Below are 20,059 nucleotides of genomic sequence, written 5' to 3'. Positions count from 1 at the left end.
TATAACTATAGAAATAACTGTAGGAATTTAAGCGTCAGATATTTCTGTGTCATATATATCAGCTTAAATGCTATCCAGAGGAGAGGATTGAAAAAGAATTCCTGTTAGATACAATGTACTTGGAGGATGAATTTAGTACTAATGGCTGAAGTGCTAGATTCAGGGGGAAATATATTAAAGGGTATGGCAGAAAGTCTTTAATTCTTCAAAATCTGGAGCTGGAGATGTGAGCTACAGATTAGGGCAGACTGTGGCAAAATTGGGAACCCACTGTCGGCATGTTTTTGTCATCTTAGAGTGGCATTTAAGAGCAACAGCACTGAGGCCCCAGGAGAGAGGCTGCAGCTGTACCTATGGATCTGGCAATGACTCTTTGACACACCAGACAGCAGACTTCAGAGAGGGGCAGAGTCACACTTGGAATGGAGGTTGAGCTGCTGATGGAATCCAGACTTAAATGAGACATATCCCTCTCTTAGCCTGCATACATAATTACTACAAGCAAACGTATTGATAATTATTGTAAATCAGATACCAAAATCCAAAATTATAACTAAAATTATTTGTGTATTGCTACACAAAGCTAGATATTTAACTATCACAAAAATAAATAGTTACAGAAAATTAACAAATGGAAAGTCTGTAAATATTTTCCACACATATGAAGCTATAATATCTTCAAATATAAAGTCATTAAATATTTAAAAAGTAATAACAAAAGGAAATGAGTAATGTGTATGACAAAGCTATTCACAAAATAAATACAAATAACAAAAACATGTTCAGCTGCTTTAGTAATCAAAGAACTAGCTAAGTCTGATAACATTTCCCCTGCTATGCTGTATCCATACAGTTAAATCCTACAATGTCACGAATATTACAAACTGCACTGATATTAGCAAAGAAAAATTAAATCAGGAGTTTTATTCTTTAAAGGAGTAAATATTATTTTTAAAAACTATATTTTTTCTATTACTTAGTTTTTCGACAAAAAACCATGTATGCATAGAGAAAGGCCAGGAAAGATATGAAACAACATGTTTCTTAATGAATTTGGAGGATGAAACTCCAAATGAGATGATTACAGCTGTTTTTGTTTTTGCGCTTGACAATATTTTTTCAATTTCCTTATTATTATCTTTTTTTATTTTGAGATGGAGTCTTGCTCTGTCGCCCAGGCTGGGGTGCAGTGGCACCATCTTGGCCCACTGCAACCTCTGCCTCCCAGGCTCAAGCGATTCTCTGCCTCGGCCTCCTAAGTAGCTGGGACTACAGGTGTGCGCCATCATGCTGAGACGGGGTTTCACCAATTTGGCCAGGTTGGTCTCGAGCTCCTGACGTCAAGCAATCCACCCGTCTCGGCTTTCCAAAGTGCTGGGATTACAGGCATGAACCACTGCATCTGGCCTGTTTTTAAATTTTCGAAAAGTAATGTATGTGAACCAATGTTCTGTAAGACCATTGTGCACATTTGAATGAAACTAATGCATATTTTGATGGACTTACTAATAAATATGAGTCAAAGTAGGTTCATGAGCATAAATCGTCTTAAAAACTATCTGAGACATATTATCAAAGCTAACATAGGGAGCAGATAGCTTTTCAAGTTTATTTTCTTTAAATATAAAAAGTAAATCACTCCAATGCAATTGGTAAGCAACTGAGTAAATACAACCTAGTATGCTCACACAGTTGAATGTTACATGGCAGTCAAAATGAATGAATATAACTACATTAAAGAATACAAGTTACTATTTTCCTTTTACTGATTGAAGAAAGTAACAGAGAGTTATTTAAAATGCGAAACTTTTTTTTGTAAAGAGAAAAAAAAACTAAAACTGAGCAGCAAATTTTTTAGGAGCAAAGTGACATGACTTTGAAAATCGTAATCTAAAACCAAATCACAAACACAGGCTACAGAAGAATGACTAGGTTGGGAGGATGGCTAGTTTGAGGAATGGGCAGAGAAGTGGATATAAATTCTTGTTAAGTTTTTCATCCTGAGTGATGGGTGATAAATGAGGTTTATTTATTGTTGATCAACGAATGAAAATGAGGGACATACTTATTATCAACGATGAGAATGTATCATGAACCAATTGTATGATAAATTTAAATTTGTGCACAAAAGGACTACTAAAATCTGAATTAAAAAATAATTCTCAGAATGAATATTCATCTGTTATAAAATATTGTATAAATATTTACTTAATATTAGAAAAATGTGAAAACATTTTTACTTCATTTTGCAAGGATATTGTCACTTTCTTAACAATATGTTGAAAATAGAGCAAAATTCATGTGTTAAAGGGAAAATCATAAAAAATCATAAATGAAATTATGTATATTTTTGAACTAAATGAAAAGACAAGATATCAAAATGTGTAGTATGCATCTAAAAAACAGAGCTTAGAGGGAAACTTACAGTTTTCAGTGCATAAATATATTAATTTTTGCTTAATCACTAAATGCCCATTAAAGCCATATTGATAATTTAAACTCTATTGGATTATTAAAAGCTAAAATTTCTCACAGTATTAATATTAAGAAAGCAGAACAACAGAAACTCTTATTGAAGTCATATAAATTATAACAACAACCAGGGCTGATTTTCCCTTTAACAAATTAATTAATTATTTGGTAGTGTGTGGCTACTATCAAAATAGAAATCCTTTGTTAAAGATCTAGTTATCTTTCTAGTATTGATTTCTTGTTTAATTCCACTGTGGTCACATAACATGCTCTACATGATTTCAGTCTGTTAAAATTTGTTGAAACTTAGTGTATGGTAAAGTATAAGATCTCTGTATGTCTTGGAGCATCGCAGAGTATTGGTGAATAGTCAATTTGGTAAATGGTCCGCATCGGCAAATGTCACACGTGTACTTATAAAGAATGTGTATTGGGTAAATGTTGAATATAAGGTTCTACATATGGAAATTTGTCCAACTTTGTGTTTAAATATTTTGTACCCTTACTGATCTTTTACTTACTTGTTTATATCGTTATGAGTGTAATGTATGAAAATATCCACCTGTGACATTGAACTTATCTATTTCTATGTTTAGTTCTGTCAACTTTTGCTTTATCTAATTTAAGGCTGTGGCATCACATGTATACAATGTTAGTATTAGTATGTCTTGCTGAGGCATTGAAAGTTTTATTATTAAAAATGACTCTCTTAAACTCCAGTGATACTTATTGCCTTAAATTCTAGTTTACATGATATCAGAATAGGTATACACACTTGTTTATGTTTTTCAAGATATAACTTATCATCATTTTCCATCCTTTTTCTTTCAACTTTTTCCATGGCTGTATTTATAAAGTATGTCTCTCGTATACAGCATATATTGGAATCATTTTTTAAAATCTTGTCTGACAGTCTTTTATTTGGGACATTTACTTTATTTACACTTAATAAAGTTACTGATAGAAATATGGTTAAGCCTGAAAATTAGCTATTTGTTTTCTATTTGTAGTGTCCATTCCTTGTTCCTTTACTTCTCCTTTCTTGCCTTCTTTCAGATTAATCAAATATGTTTCTGTTATTCAATTTTTTCCATAATCTTGTAAGTTAGGCACATTTATATTATTTTGAGTGGTCATCCTGGAGATTTCAGTGTGGATTCTTGTCTTAGTATGGTCTAATTAAATTGGTACATTCACTACTCACTGAAACATGTAAATATCTTACAATAGTTTAAGTCAATTGTTTATTCCTTTTCACCCTTTGCACTCTCATTGTCCTTGTCATTTCTTTTTCATCTGCATGTTGTAAAGCCCATGAGACATTATTATTGTGTTTGTTTTATCTTGTTAAAAATTGTTTATATTTACTCATTTAAAAAAATCTTTTTAGTGCTCTTTTCTTCCTTCCTGTGTGTTCACACTTCCTTCCTTCCTGCGTGTTCATACTTCTATCTGGGATCATTTATCTTCAGTCTGAAGCAAGTCCTTTAGTATTATTATTAGTAGTATTGTTGTAGTAGATCTGCTGGCAATACATTAACATACCTTTTCTTGTTTTGAAAGATATTTTCTCTGGGTAGTTGATTCAAATATAGAAGATTATTTTTCTTTTATCACTTTGAGATATTATTCCCTTTTTTCTTTTTACTTTTTCAGATGAAAAATGAGCCATAAGTTTTACTGCTTTTCCTTTGAAGAAAACATTTCTATTTTCTCTGGGTACTTTTAAGATTGTTTTTGTGTCTTTAATATTGTTCTTGCCTATTTACTTTTTTCTTTCTGAGATCCAATTACATTTTTGACAAAACTTTTGACAGCATTCCATATGTTTCTCTCATTCTGTTATTTTTTCTTTTTTTCTGTACCTTTATTCTTTATCTCTGTACCTCAATTGGATTATTTGCTACTGAACTTTCTTAGTTTACTACTCTTATCTTCAGCTGTGTTCAAACTGTTTTTAACCCATCCATTGTGTATTTATTGCAGATATTTTATTTTTTGCTTATGTAATACTCATTAGATTGCTTTTATGTAGATTCCAATTTTCCATTGACATTCTTGATCTCTTCATTATGTTGTACCATAAGTCTGTTCAGTCTACTATAAAAAATACCATAAGCTGAGTAGCTTATAAACAATAAAATTGATTTCTCACAGTTCTAGGAGCTGGGAAGCCCAAGATCAAGGGAGATTCTGTGTTTGTTGAGGGTTTGCTTTCTGGCTCACAGACATTGCCTTCTTGCTGTGTCCTCACATAATGGAAGAGGCCCATACACTCTCTGGAGTCTCTTTTATAAGGGTACTAATCCCGTTCCTGTAGGCTTCACCCTCATGACCTTAATCTTTGGGAGGTGTCCCAAAGGCCCCATCTCCTACCATCATCACCTTGGTGGTTTGGATTTCAACCTATAAATTTTGAGCATGACAGGACCATTCAGTCCATTACATACCCAAAAATATGTGCTTTTTCCTCTTGGTTTTTAGTTATTTTGGATTCTAGCATGCCTCATACATTTTTATTGGATTTCAGACATTGAGAATAAGAAACTGTAGCATCTCTGCATGGCATTAGATTTTTACTTGAGAATGTGAAAAATTTTTTGTAACAAGGAGATAAAGTAGCAGTGTGTCACCTTGCTTCTGTCAAAGTTTGATTTTAGACTTTGTTGGAGTTGTTCCTATAAATTTCCTCTTACTTTTAAGTCATGGGTCATAATCATAGATGATGACCCTATCTCCAGTGTCATGGTCCTTCTCGAGATTCACGTAAAAGCTCATTGTATTTATAAAGATATCGTCATCTTTACAAGGCTTGGACTAATCTCTTTCTTTTCAGATCATGTGGCTGCTGTAATCCCTGCTCAGCCTCCCAGATGCTATTTTCCATTGGGTTTCTTGGAGTTTCACCCTGTGTATGTGGAGGTTTCAAATTAATGCATTTTAGTCAGGCATGTACATGAGAGGAAAAATGATGGTTCACTGGCTACGTGTATTTTTGGGGCAGGATAAGTAAGATTACAGAGCCATGCTGACTTGTCCCCTTGTGTAATGCCCCACGGACCCCTTTTGGAGGAAGCTTTGCATCTCTTGCACCTTCCTGTGTCAGCAAGTAACTCTTTTGCAAGATAACCAGTCCTACAGTATACCAGCAGATTACCAAATGGTTACAAGTTCCTGATACCTGGTATGTCCTGGGAAAGAGAACAAAAGTCCCTTACTCCTGATGTAGCTCCCACAATCTCCAGCCAGTCAGCACTAAAAGCCCAGGAAACTATTAGCTACCAATTCCTGCCTTGGGGGGGGGGGGGTGTAGGGTTGTCTCCGGGATCCCACATGTGCAGCTAGGCTCAAGGTTTAGCTTATAGTGACCTTTCCCTCATTTTAATGGTAAAAAACACACTCCTACGTGGAGATTTTTATCTGCTAATGATACGTGCAATGCATGTGAGAGCATTTAGATGCTGAGCGCATTCACCAACCACAGGTCTGCCTTTGCATACTTGACCTCACCAGTATTTTATGAATGTTTGTGTACAACTCCCATGAAAGGAATTCCTCTTAGGATACTAGCTGTTATCTCTCTCTTTGAGCAGCCCACTGTGCCTCTCAGAGTGTAGTTTTGCTTTGCAGTAAACTTCTTTGCCTACTCTTACTTTGGACTTGGTATCAAATTCTTTGTGTGGTGAATGAAGTCAAGAACCTGAACCGGCCCACCGGCAACATTTTCAGATTAGTAAATACTGGCAAGTAATTTTCCAAAGTGGATTAACTAATCCATATTTCCACTAGTAAGGATAAAATTTTCCTTTGTTTCACATCTTTGTTAATTCTGCACATTACAGTACAATTTTATTAGTGGATTTTCCCACCGAGTGACAAAATAATTGTATCCTAATCATTACGAGAACTGAAAGCTGGTCCCCACATTTCTGAATGCACCTCGGGGAAAGTAATATCTCTGTTGATAACTGCTAAACTATGCTCATGTTGTATAGTCAAATAAAGCTATTTGAGTGCGAAGGGAATGCTCCAAAGTTGCGGGCAGCAGTGTAGAGCTCTTAACATATGATGCCCTTTACTGCTATTTTATTGCACTAGTCACTTTTTTTGGTGATTTTTGTTTAAACCCGTCTCCACATTTGACTGTAAGCTTCATGAGTTGGCTTTGTTTGCCACTGTTGCTGGCAAGTGACAATCAGTAAACACTTGTGGATTGAAATAATTACTGAATGCTTAATGCTTTAATTGATCAAAAACCTGCCATGGCAGAGAAAGAGAGAGATTAACAGTGAGATCCCGGATGGGAAAACGAGAAAGTTACAGTGTTTGCCATCAGACAGGCATGCAAAACGTTTCAAGAAAACAGAGGTCGTCCTCAGAGTTAGAACTTAGTTTAGAGCCCCTGTATAACCACATATTCTGTTGTGAATAGAACGTAACGCCTTGAATGGAAAGGTCTCGGGTTGACTTTGCAGAAAGCCAAACTTGTGAACTTGTTACCAAGATGAACATGCTTTCAAGAAGAGTCCATATTTTTTCCCAGTTACCTATTTTGAATAACAGACATGAAGTAATCTTACAGATTCCGATGGCTTATTATTCCTCTCGGCACATCTATATGATAAGCTTTCCAATTCCCATTTGATAGGTGAGGAAAGTCACTGAAACATTTTCTTGGATGTGGATAGATGGTTTGAAACACTCTCTGTACTATTTTTAAAAAGAATATCACCCACTCGGCTACGTGACAACTTTATTGACATTGTAGCCACATGAAATTTATGTTTTATGGTTCCCCTTTTACCTGTAAATTTACCAATCACAGAGGTTACTTGACCCAGACAGAGCCCTAAATCAATTTCACTAAGTTATTTGAACTTTACCCTGGTGGTGAAATAAATAGCAGTGTATCTACCACTGCTGTGAAGACATCTTGGTACATCAGTGTTTTGTGATAACAACTTTGGAAAAATAAAACACCACACCAATTAGAGATAACCGTATGCTGAAACACAGCTTTAATTTTTTACTATATAAGCAGTCAAAGGTTTTTTTAAAATTATTATTACTAAGTGTGTTTTGATACTATGCTATACTTCTTTTCTAAATGAAGAAATCTATACTATTGATTAAGACTTAGAGCTTCCAACTTTAGTTAATTTTGATATCTACATATGGCATTAATCTCATTTGTTCTACTTGGTGGAACTTTTATAAAATTCTTACTTATTTTAGTTGTGTTCAATGGCCCAAATGTACTTTTGCTAGTCTCTTCCTTGTTTTCTTTCAAATGTTTCTAATATATAACTGTATGCCCACAAAAAGACATGATTTTTGAGATTTATATTTTGTTGTTATCTTGGTATATTAGTTGATAGAAGGGGCTTAATTGTTTCACTGCAAGAGATCAGATTTTGAATTTGAGATTATTATATTTGAAACACAATTGTGCAATAACAAGATGTTCATACAAAGCCTTGGTCACATATCAAGCATTTTATCTCAAGAGCAAGATAATTGGTATTTAGAGGATCTACCCTAGCAGGGAAAGTCAAAGTTAGGATCTCATTGATAGGGAATATATCACAATTGTTTTCCATTCATCGTATGCTGGCTGGGTTTTTCAAGAATTTGGCTGGATTAGAGAGGGTTTTGCAATCAGGAAAAAAAAATGTCCTGGCACTGTAACCTGTGAGGACCCAGAAATGTCAGGGAAAAATAATGTAGTTTTTATAGTTTTTGCAAGTGAATCTTGGATTTCCAAATTGTTAAGTCCAAAGATAATGCTCTATGGAGACTGGCTTCCCTGGATTCTTTGAACCCGCTGCGCACTGATTTAATGAACTGTAAATACACTTTAAAATATACATGCATTTTAACAGTAAAGAAAAAGTCAACAGCTAATATAGTGACTCATGTCTTCAATTTTTTTTTTTTTTTTTTTTTTTTTTTGAGACGGAGTCTCGCTCTGTCGCCCAGGCTGGAGTGCAGTGGAGCGATCTTGGCTCGCTGCAAGCTCCGCCTCCTGGGTTCGTGCCATTCTTCTGCCTCAGCCTCCCGAGTAGCTGGGACTACAGGCGCCCGCCACCACGCCCAGCTAATTTTTGTATTTTTAGTACAGACAGGGTTTCACCATGTTAGCCAGGATGGTCTCGATCTCCTGACCTCGTGATCTGCCTGCCTCGGCCTCCCAAAGTGCTGGGATTACAGGCGTGAGCCACCGCACCCGGCCTCATGTCTTCAATTTTATATCACAAACATTTAAAATGCATATGTGTATTTTATAGATTTAACCATAGCATGTATAGAGTTTGATATGCTGGTCAATTCAATTAACCTGTAATTAACATCATAATACTGTTTTTATTTTAAATGAACATTGCACCGATATTGTCTACTCTTTCTTGTATCTTTGTCACCCAAGAAAAATGTAAACTTCTCAAGCAAGAGCTTTGCTTTAATTTTCTTTCATGGTACTTAAAATCCTTTGCACAATTTATGTTTTCCACATCAATGCTGATGGAAAAATAAAATAGCAATAAGAATGCAACAGATCTGTATTGCATGAACTCTTTGGAGCACAGTGTAGTAAATGTGGAAGGACAGGGAAAAGAGTTCAGCCTGACATTTTGGACTTTGCAATCCAAGAATAAAAAGATATAGAAATCATATTACAAAGAAGAAAGGAAAATGCTAAATGAAAGTCCAATTACATGATGTATACATGTAGAAGAAGGGCTCCCTAAAATAAAAAAAATCAAGCTGAATGTCAGCTGAATTTTTGGCAAAAATAGAGAAGAATAAAATTTCCAGAGGGGGATAAGAAAGAATGAGCTATGCAGATTGGAGGAGGAAAACATTTCTCTTTATTTTTTTTTCCAGGTTACTTTTGTTGTTATTTCTGGAACAAAATAAAAAGCTATTAATCAGTAAGAATCCGGGAGTTCATAGCATTGTCGTGTGTAGACAACAGTGTCTCTAGGTGGGAATATAGTTAAATTCTACAAGAGAAAAGGAATTAGGATTTTGAAACACACTGTGCATAAAAAGACTGTAAAAACATGTTATTACTCTGTAATTAATACTATTTATTTCCCATAATTTAAAAAAATCCAGTGAATTAGAATGCCTGAAAAGTAATTAAGTATGAAAAATTTGTTTTTTGTTGACACAGTAAAAACTAAATGGAAAATTTTTCTTAATATTCTGTCTTGCTATACTTTTTATTGCTTTCAAAATACATTAACTCTGCATTTAATTTGCATTTTACTTTGTCCTTTAGAGACTTTCATAAATTTTAAGTTTTTCTTCTAATACACTCTCCATGTTTATTTTTTAGGAATAATTTATACATGAGTTGCATAATGTATAATTCTGGTGCATATACATACATATTTTTATAAATATTGTTAGACTTATATGTGTATATGAAAAATTAAAAGTTTTATATCAGCTTTATGGCATTATAATGAAACAGATTAATAATAAATATTCTAGGAACAAATTGTTGGAATAAGAAAGTATTTATTGAACAAAGAAATTTAGTAGGAAGGGAAGCAGAAAATACTATTTATTTGTTCACACTAATAAGGAAATGCCATAAGGTAAAATATATAACAAATTATAAAAGTACATATTTGAATAATTTATACACAATATGTCTTAAACGTTGAATAAAGGACTCAGTGGAAAATTCTTAGATCATTTACAATATTGTTCCTGAAACTTTAAAAATATTTATGTATGTCTATAAATTTGAGACTCTTTGTGCCTATAATTTTTCTTTATTTAGTCATCTATTGGTACTTTCTTTGGCCTGAAACAATTTCTTCAAATTGATCAGGTTCATACTATATCTAACTTTAGCAGTAGATGAACTGTAAATCTTTCTAATTCTGCATTTTGTGGGATTTGATGGTATAGAATGTGCTATCATTTTCCAGTAAACAAATGTACAAAAATTTGTGTAAATACTTTCATATTTACAAAATCTAAAAATTGATATATTCATTAGTCATATGATCTCTTTCCCTCATTTATTTATATCTATATTAATTATACTGGCTCTAAGCTACCACCCATCTAAAAACAACTTTTTGAGAGAAAAAGACACACTACAAATATAAAAATCTTATCAATTGTAGAAACATCAATATGGGCAAGGTCTGCAAACATATGAGTATATATTTATCTACAGGGAGAGGTATGCCTGTCTTCCATAGCTAGCCTTTATTCATTCATTTAACAGAAATACTGAGTCCCTACTGTATGTATGGAAGAGACTAGGTTTCAACAATAGGAAAATAAGTTAGAAGTGGTCTATACCTGAGAATTTGCAGTCTCTTACCTGAGATACACAAATAATTTCAATAAAGTGTTGTATTATAATAGAGACGTGGCTATAATACTAAAAAAGAGCACTCATAGTGTTCACTATTAATACTACTACAAGATTGCTTTGTGGAGTAGAATCCCCGTTGTTCTACTGGCATGGCTTGAGCCATTCAAATATTGAAGGGAATTCTGGGGTTTCTTTGATTTCAGCAAAGGGATACAATGAGTTGTTTTCATCATTGCATGGCCATTGCCAGAGAGTTTTACAGAGTGTTACTGTTGAGCATCCCCAGGCCAGACCTTGCTCTTATTCAGAAACTAAGCTTATGTCGGCCAGGCATGGTGGCTCACGCCTATAATCCTAGCACTTTGGGAGGCCGAGGCGGGTGGATCACCAGGTCAGGGGTTCGAGACCAGCCTGACTAAAATGATGAAACCCCGTCTCTACTAAAAATACAAAAAAATTAGCTGGGCGTGGTGGCGGGCTCCTGTAATCCCAGCTACTCAGGAGGCTAAGGCAGGAGAATTGCTTGAACCCGGGAGGTGGAGGTTGCAGTGAGCCGAGATCGCGCCACGGCACTCCAGCCTGGGTGACAGAGCAAGACTCTGTCTCAAAAAACAAAAACAAAAACAAAACAAAACAAAACAAAAACTAAGCTTATGTCATCTTATAATAGAAACGTAATGGACGAGAAGGTCCCAAACAAGGCAAACAGAGCCTTCATTAGATGCTTCTGGCAGTAAGGAATTGGAGCTTGGAGTCTGAGTTTTCTCTCACCACACCCCGTCTGCCATCTCTGCCCTCCATCTATGCCATTTCATGCAGTTGCCTCCTGCCCTAGAGCGATGAACATGTTAGATGGAGAAGTTTCTTCTGCAGGAACATTGTTCAAGAACAAATCATCAGGCACGTTTCCTTGACTTCAGATTTATGAAACTTAATCTATTCATTTTCAATCCTCTCTGGAGGCCAGGGACAGATGTGTCTCTCTCCTACTTTAATATCTATTTATTATTTTGTATCTATCTGCCTATTTATCATCTATATAGCTATACACATATACATATATGTATATACATGTATGCGTGTGTATATGATTTCGTAATCTTTGTTCCCTACTACTTTAGCATGTAAAATCCCTCACTTCATATTTATTTTTGTAAATGATGTTTCAATTTTACATTAGAGAACAGCAAAATGTAACGTGCTTGTTAATAAATTGTTCCTTTGTGCTTCCCATGCCCCGTGTACTCTTTCCTATTTTGCTTTAATGTCAATTGCAATATTCCCTACTGAGAATGAAATTGATGTAAAATATAAGATTCATGATTTAATTTTCATTACCCAATTGCTGAATTGGAAGATACTTGGCATTTATAATGTGCCAATTTTAAGAATGGCTAAGACATGTTTTTGTGTCACATTGATTATTCTTAATAAAAATGTATATATTTACTTAACCCCTTATTTTTGCAGAACATATTGATGCTCTGAAAGATAACCCCAGAAGAGTATGAGGAGACATACGCAGTCTACACAGGCCTGTAAGGTAATTTTTAGAATTTGTGCTGGTTCAGTGCCTATGGGAAGCCAGAAATCGTAATCAGTGCATAGCAGAAAGGACATTCAGCTGGTCATAGGGAGTTACTAAGCAGATAAAGACAACATTGCTGAAGACAGCCTTGTGACAATAGTAACAGGATCAGGCCCAGTAATTAGGCTGTTTGTGGCAGTTGATAGGAAAAGACAAAGAATTATCTGTGGTTAACCCACACACGCAGGCACTTTGGTTGCTGAAGAATCACAGATGGCACAAAAAAATTGTGGATCAGATGGGTCCCAAATTATGAGCACTGAAAATACAAGCTGATGTATTTTTCTAAAAGAAGGCCATTTTATACAATTCTTACACAAAATCACAAAGTTGTTTAGAAAAAAATCAAAAAGAACAAACGTAAATGGAAGGATATGCAATGTCATAGTAAAGGGAGAAATAGAACAGAAAAGAGTGATCAGAAGGAACTCTCCACAATTGACCTATACAAATACAAACAAAGTGATTCAGAAATTGTTCCTGTCCTCAAGGGGTTCATAGGTTAATGCAGGACGCATGTGCATGCGCACATACACACACACATATACACACACACAGATGTGTAAATATCTATAAAATAAGACAAGATGTTATAAATACTACAATAAAGTTTAAAAACATGTCTGGGTACTGAGAATTTAGTAATTCTTTTTATGTGTGAGGGTGGGAGATTTTTAAAAGGCCAAATAAAACATGTGATGTTTATGCTACCTCTTGATAATTGAGAAGAGTTTGGAGAAGTAATGTGGACACAAAGTAGGAAATGAAGAATTAGAAATTAGTGCCCAAGGTCAGAAGGGACAAGATAGGAGAATGATTCAATGTAGAGATTGTAGGCAATGCACAAGATTGTATGTTCCTTTATGTGTGTGTATGTGTGTGTGTGTCCTGCCACTAGCTTTCCTAGGGTCTGGTATGATGATAGAGCCGCAAATGGGAATGAGTGTGAACATTGATTGTTAGAAAGCATAGCTGCTAAAAATCAGAAAAGTGTGATGGTAAGAGCTGGGCAGGTCATTTAAGCTTTGCTAATTCTCAAATCAGCACAAACACTTTGCAAGAGATACACACTAGTTAGGTGATCAGGGAGTACTTGTAAAAGGTCAGAAGCTTCCAATGTACTTCCAGTACTTGTCTAAATCATTCTATATAAAATAGAATATCTGATCATCAAAATATTGCAAGGAATATTATTATTTATCCTTATCTATTAGGAAAAGAAAGCTAAAAGGCAGAAATTCTCGTTATTTTCCAGGTGACTCTTTAATTTATCTAATTATGAGAAACTACACGAATCTTCAAAAAATAGCTTCTGTCTTCAGATTTACAATAAATGAACCGAAGTATTATTGACAGAATACTATAATAATTAAGATTGGTCTAAAATGGTTGAGATTAGCCAAACTCTCAGTTAAAGCAAATGAGCTAAGACTTACAGAAAAAGTAATCTGCCTTAAATGCCATTTTCTCTTTGCTTGGCCCCAAATGGCTGAATAAAAATGCTGAAGCTTCAGTCTCTTTAATACAGAAATAGACTTCAGTATCTGATGCTATCATCAGGAACTATGTATCTTGTGTGAGTGATTTTTTTTTGCTGTGAGAAGCAAGGTGTATTCATTGCCTATTTCTGTGGAACAAATAATCCCTGAACTTAGCAACTTAAAATAATAAACAGTTATTGTTTCATGATTTCTTTGGGTCAGGGATCTGTGTGTGGCTTAGTTGTGTGTTTGTGGTTCAGTGTCTCTCACAAGGCCGAAATCAAGGTTGTGGCCAGGGCCACAGTCCTTTCAAGGCTCACCTGGGAGAAGAAGGATCTGCTTTGAAGGTTATTCACCTGATCATTGTCAGGCCTCAGAGGACCCATTTCCAGGCTCACTCACATGCTTACTGTCAAACACCAGGATTTTGCTGGTTATTAGCTGGAGATCTCTCTGAGTTCATTTCCTGCTGTGTGGCCTTTCCATAGGGCAGGTGAAAATATGGTAACTGGCTTCCCTCCGTAGGGCAGGTGAAAATATGGTAACTGGCTTCCCTCCAAGCAAGCAATTAAGAGAAGAAGAGAGATCATCTAAGAGAGAAGCAAAAGTCTAACCTCAGAAGTGCCATCCAATCATTTACGCTGAATCCTGCTCCTTAGACGCAAGTCACTAGGTGTAGCCCACACTCAAAGGGAGGAGGTGTGACAAAGAGGGGAATACTAGGAAGTGGGTGGGGATCACTGAGGGTCGTAATGGAAGTTATCTACTACAATCTGGCTTCACGTTTTAGTGTTTTGAAAAACCATTCACACACTCCAAAATCCCAGTTAGTGGTTTTGTAGCTCACTGCATAATCCTCCGATTTGTTCTCAAGTTTTTAGTTGTCTGTATTTATTATTATAAGCTGCAGCACTTTTTTATTTAGGAAAATAAGGAAATTGAAAACACAAAGGTGTTGCAGAATATGGGAAATCTATACTTAACAAATGCATGGAAGATGATACAAAATCCCGTCCACATTCCATTTCTCTTGTGAAATTTGTCACAGTGGAGGGAAAATAATGCTATGCTCAAAAGCCTATAGGTAACAGCAAACGGTCCAAGTCAAAACAGTTCTGATCTATTCTTCAGAGGGTGTCTAAACTGGAAATATAGTTGACATTTTGTATTAAATGCAATTGAATTGGTTCATGGTTTTCCTCTTTACATGAATTTACTAATACTGTTGTATTACAAACGCTATATTTTATAAGATCCATAGTTTACTTTGTTTTTATCTATCTTTGGAGAGTAATCAAGAGACATAGAAGCAGATAATCAGAAATGTGAGGAAGGGTCTTTAGGGATTACAAATATATTTGTTTCTATAAGTGGAAAGATCTTACTGAAAGGCAATAATTACTAATGGAAAGAGCTCAGTAGCTGGTTTTTAATATTTCAAAATCGCTAATGGAAAATGAACATTTAGCCGTAATAAAACTGTATAGACTAAATGATTAGTTTATTTGCTTTTTTCTGTAGTTATATCACTGAAATATGAAAATTGTCACGTATCTGAAGTTCTCATTAGCATATATTTGCACAAGTGTGTATATATGTGAATATATATGTATGTATGTGTATATATATTTGTGTGTGTGTATATATACACACACAAACATACACACACAAACACACACCTCAATAGTGGTGGTCAAATAAATTATTGTTGAGTAAATTCGGTTGGATGAGCAACACACCAATATTAGTTTTTTTAAAAATGTTGAAAACAACTACTCAACCCCTGTATTTACAAATGAGAAAAATTTGACACAGAAATAAAACTGACTTCTTGCAACACATATAGCCAGTTAGTGGCAAATTTGATATTACAACCAAAACTTCTGATTCTTTTTTTTATTTCTTCTAAAAAAAAAAGCAACAAGAACAACAGAAAACGGGATACATGTGCGGAACATGCAGGTTAGTTACATAGGTATATGTGTGCCATGGTGGTTTGCTGCACCTATTGACTCATCCTCTGAGTTCCCTCCCCTCGCCCCGTACCCCTCAACAGACCCTGGTGTGTGTTGTTCCTCTCTCTGTGTCCACGTTTTCTCATTGTTAAGCTCCCACTTATGAGTGAGAACATGAGGTATTTAGTTTTCTGTTCCTGTGTTAGTTTGTGAGGATGATGGTTTCCTGTTTTGTGCATGTCCCAGCAGAGGACATTATCTCATTCCCTTTTATGGTTGCATAGTATTGAATGGTGTATATGTACCATATTTTCTTTGTCCAGTCTATCATTGATGGGCATTTGGGTTGGTTCCATGTCTTTGTGTTGTAAATAGTGCTGCAATAAACATATGTGTGCATGTGTCTTTATAGTAGAATGATTTATATTCCTTTGGGTATACGCCCAGTAATGGGATTGCTGGGTAAAGTGGTATTTCTTGTTCTAGATCCATGAGGAATTGCCATACGGTCTTCCACAGTGGTTGAACTAATTTACATTCCCATCAACAGGGTAAAAGCGTTCCTATTTCTTCACAGCCTCGTCAGCATCTGTTGTTTCCTGACTTTACTAATTGCCATTCTAACTGGTGTGAGATGATATCTCATTGTGGCAAAACTCCTGATTTTTAACCCTCTTTTATTTTGGCTATAAACCAAGACTCTGACTTCATCTAGGTAAGGGCCAACTTTCTGAACAGGAAGAAAGAAAATAATATTTTTTAATTAGGACAAGCATGAAGACAAGAATCTAGCCTCCCTGGACAGCAGATGTCTTTCTTCTTTCTGCTCCAGGGCCTTGTCCCAAGAACCTACGTAGCTATGATGGACAAGATTAAGTAACAAACCACACAAGGGCTGAAAGCTGCTGGAGAAGTGCTCTGGTCACCTGTCCTTAGGCAGTAATTCTGGAAGGTATTTTGTATGCTTTCATTAGTTCTAGCTAAACTGAAGCCCTCTGGAGGTTCATTGTGACAGTGTTGATAATGTGCTTTTGTTTTAAATCACCATTCCTGTGGTTTGACATACATAGAAATATTCACCGATTTTATGTATATGTTTAGATGATTTGTGACATATATATCGTCAGTTAAATATCATCAGAATCAAAGATGTGGGGAATTACCATCACCCCTTAGTTTCTGCGCGTCCCATTAGTCAATGTCCTACTCCTATCTCTTGCAATAATTGATGACCTTTCTTCATATAGTTTTACTTTTTCTAGAATTTTGTATAAGTGGAATTATACAATGCAATGTCTCATGTGTCAGGCTTCTTTCACAAAAAGATATTGATATTGTGCGTATCAATATTCCCTTCCTTTTCATTGCTAAGCAGTATTACATTGTATGGATGTGTCATTTTTTTTGCTTATTCATGTGTGATAGACCAGTTGTGGTATGCCCACACCACTTTCTAGTTCTATGAACATTCACATGCATTAGGGAGCATATGTGTGTTCATTTTTCTTGGGTAAATGTCTAAAAGTGGTATTGGTAAATCATTTGACAAGTATATGTTTAACTATCCAAGGAATTAACAAAATAGTTTCCAAAGTGACTGTGCCATTTTGCATTCCCACCAGAAGTCATCCTTATCAATGTTTGCCTTGACCAGTCTTTTTAATTTTAATCATTCTGTAGCATGTGTAGTGGTATCTCACTGAGGTTTCAACTTGTATTTCAACTAATGAAGTTGAGCAGGCTTTTGTGTGATTTTTTTTTTTTTGCCATTTATATATCTTTCTTGGTTATCTCTGCTTCTTTCTGTCTCCAGTTCTTTCTTAAATTATTTGTCATGTTAATGAGTTAGAAAGAAGTCTTTATTCTGGATTAGAGCTTTTTAACAGATTATTACATATATTTTCTCTGATATATCTTTTGCTTTTTCATGTTTAGAATCTTTCAAAAGCAGGAGCTTTAAATTTTGATGGAGTGTAATTTATAATTTTTTTCTTTTATGATTAATGCTTTTTAACTTTCTAACTTAATGCTTTTTTTGCCTAATAAATCTTTGCCTAAGCTGAGGACAATTCTCTTCTCCTGTGTTTTCTTATGGAAGATTTATAGTTTTAGGTTTTCTGAACAGGTCTATGATCTCTTTCAAGTTAATTTTTTGCATATCACTGCTTCCATCCTGTTCCGTTGTTCTATATGTATAGCCTTATGTCAATACTGTGCTGGCTGATATCATTGCACATATTTTGTTGCATATTTTAAGTATTTCATGTTTTTTCATGTGATTATGTTGTAATTTTAATTTAAATTGCCATTTGTTTATTATCACTATATAGAATTACAATCGATTTTTGTATATTGCTGTTATGCCCTGTTGCTCTGCTAAACTAACTTAATAGCTTCAATTGGTTTCTTTAAGCAGATTATTTAACGTATTCTACTAAGAAGATAGCATATTCATTCTATACAGACACTTTTACATCTTCCTTTTTAATTTTTATGCCTATTATTGCTTTCCCTTCTTTACTGCACAGCCTAAGACCTCAAGTAGTCTATGATCATGAAATGCAATGGTTGTAATACATAATGCATTATCCTGAAGCAGCTGGCCCCACAGAGCTCTGACACAGCCTTCTAAAAGCACAGTTAGAATGCCAGTTTAGAGGCAACACTCTGAAAGAATGGGTGTTATCCTTCTGGGTGCATTACATGCATTAAATTAAAGATTTATATGGTTCATTGTCCTCAATAAAAAAGGATGTCAAGGAATGAAAAGTGATATACAATCAGTCTCTAAGACTGAGATGGTTTGTGTTATGCATTCCCACAACTCCGATTACCATTGAACTGAAGGTCGTGGTTCCCAGTGTGGCACACTCTTGCCAGAGTCAAATAAAGAATTCCACTGGGCCACAAGTTATGGCAACTGCCAGGGCTCTTTGGACTTTTTGTGACCAGGAACCAGCAGATGAGAAGAGGAGTCACCATAAATCAGAGGAACCAGCAGGTGAGAAGAGGAGTCACCATAAATCAGAGGCAATTGACTCTGGTAGACAAGAAGACGTAACACTGCTTCCAAGCAGTGAGCGCAGGGGGCTGTAGATGTGCTGAACCCAGGTGATGTACTAGGTGGCTCTGGGTACTAAATACATATAGCAATACTGGCCTGATAAGAGTGTGATTTCCAGGGCTCAGATACTGCAGAGAAAATGGTTTGGGTCACACCAGATAAGCCAGTAAGACCTGCCAAGGTGACAGCGAGGATAAGACTTTAAAATGGATAATGGAGGAGAAATAGAAGGAGTAGCAGTGTGGCCCTGAGCATAAATTTTCAAACAGGCCGGCAGTTAGTTCCACCAACTTTCCCCTTCTACATTTCCCCTCAGAGAGAGAGGGAGAGGCACTTGCACCACACAGGAGTATTGCTAGAACCTGCAGAAAGAAGGTTTGTGGGGTGGAGTGGGAAGTGGGGGCTCTAATCTCTTTCTGAGAAGGTGCAACTGACTGCAGGCCCCTGCTGCTGTCTCACATTTTCCCTGAGGCTATGCGGGTCACTGCTGTGTCTACCCGTGATGGAGCACACCAGCTGTGCTAATGCAGGCCTGTTCCCATGAGATGGGGGACTCCTTAGTGGATTACTTTGGTTTCAGGACTCCCCATCAACTCTTCTGAGTCTTTTCCATATGGTGCTGCAGTGGTCTGACATTCTTCCTACCCAATTCACTTTCCTTCCCCTTTCCTTTCCTTCACAGGTGTCAGACCAGCATTGTGGTCTAAAGATGGCCCTGCTTTCTTTGGCTCTATTTTTTTTCACAGTTGTTTCCCCAATAAATCTCTTGCATGTCTAATCTCATTTTAGCATTTGCTTTTTGGAAGGCCCAAACTATCATATAAGTCAATATAAAATGAGCGATTATTTTAGACTTTGAGTTAGCATTCTCACAAAGGAAGATACACAAATGGCCAAAAAAAAAGCATGTGAGTTATCAGAAAATGTAAATTAAAGTCATAGTTACATGTCATCTAACACCCACTAGGACTAAAATTAGAAATATTGACAACAGTAAATGTGTGAAAAGTTACAAATAGAACTCTCGATGATTGCTGGTGATTGTATAAAAGATTACTAAAACTCTGGAAGTGCTTTAGCAATTTCGTACACAGTCAATTATACACATACTTTTTGAGGTAAGAACTGCACTTCTATTAATATAAATGCATTAAATGA

The 20,059-nt window shown here is 35.6% G+C and overlaps 1 long non-coding RNA gene across 1 annotated transcript in view; it reads left to right on the top strand.

Annotated features, from left to right (window-relative positions):
- The window catches only part of LOC134758284 (uncharacterized), a 130,641-nt gene extending 114,488 nt beyond the window's left edge, over positions 1-16,153 (top strand). Inside the window, exons 2-3 of the long non-coding RNA XR_010133285.1 lie at positions 12,284-12,356; positions 15,801-16,153. This is a non-coding gene — a long non-coding RNA (uncharacterized lncRNA). The remainder of the gene's footprint in view (positions 1-12,283; positions 12,357-15,800) is intronic.
- Positions 16,154-20,059: the final 3,906 nt, after the last annotated feature.

The sequence above is a fragment of the Gorilla gorilla genome, chromosome 3, assembly GCF_029281585.2.
Source record: "Gorilla gorilla gorilla isolate KB3781 chromosome 3, NHGRI_mGorGor1-v2.1_pri, whole genome shotgun sequence".
Classification (NCBI taxonomy): domain Eukaryota; kingdom Metazoa; phylum Chordata; class Mammalia; order Primates; family Hominidae; genus Gorilla; species Gorilla gorilla.
This window is presented reverse-complemented; position numbering and strand designations above follow the sequence as displayed.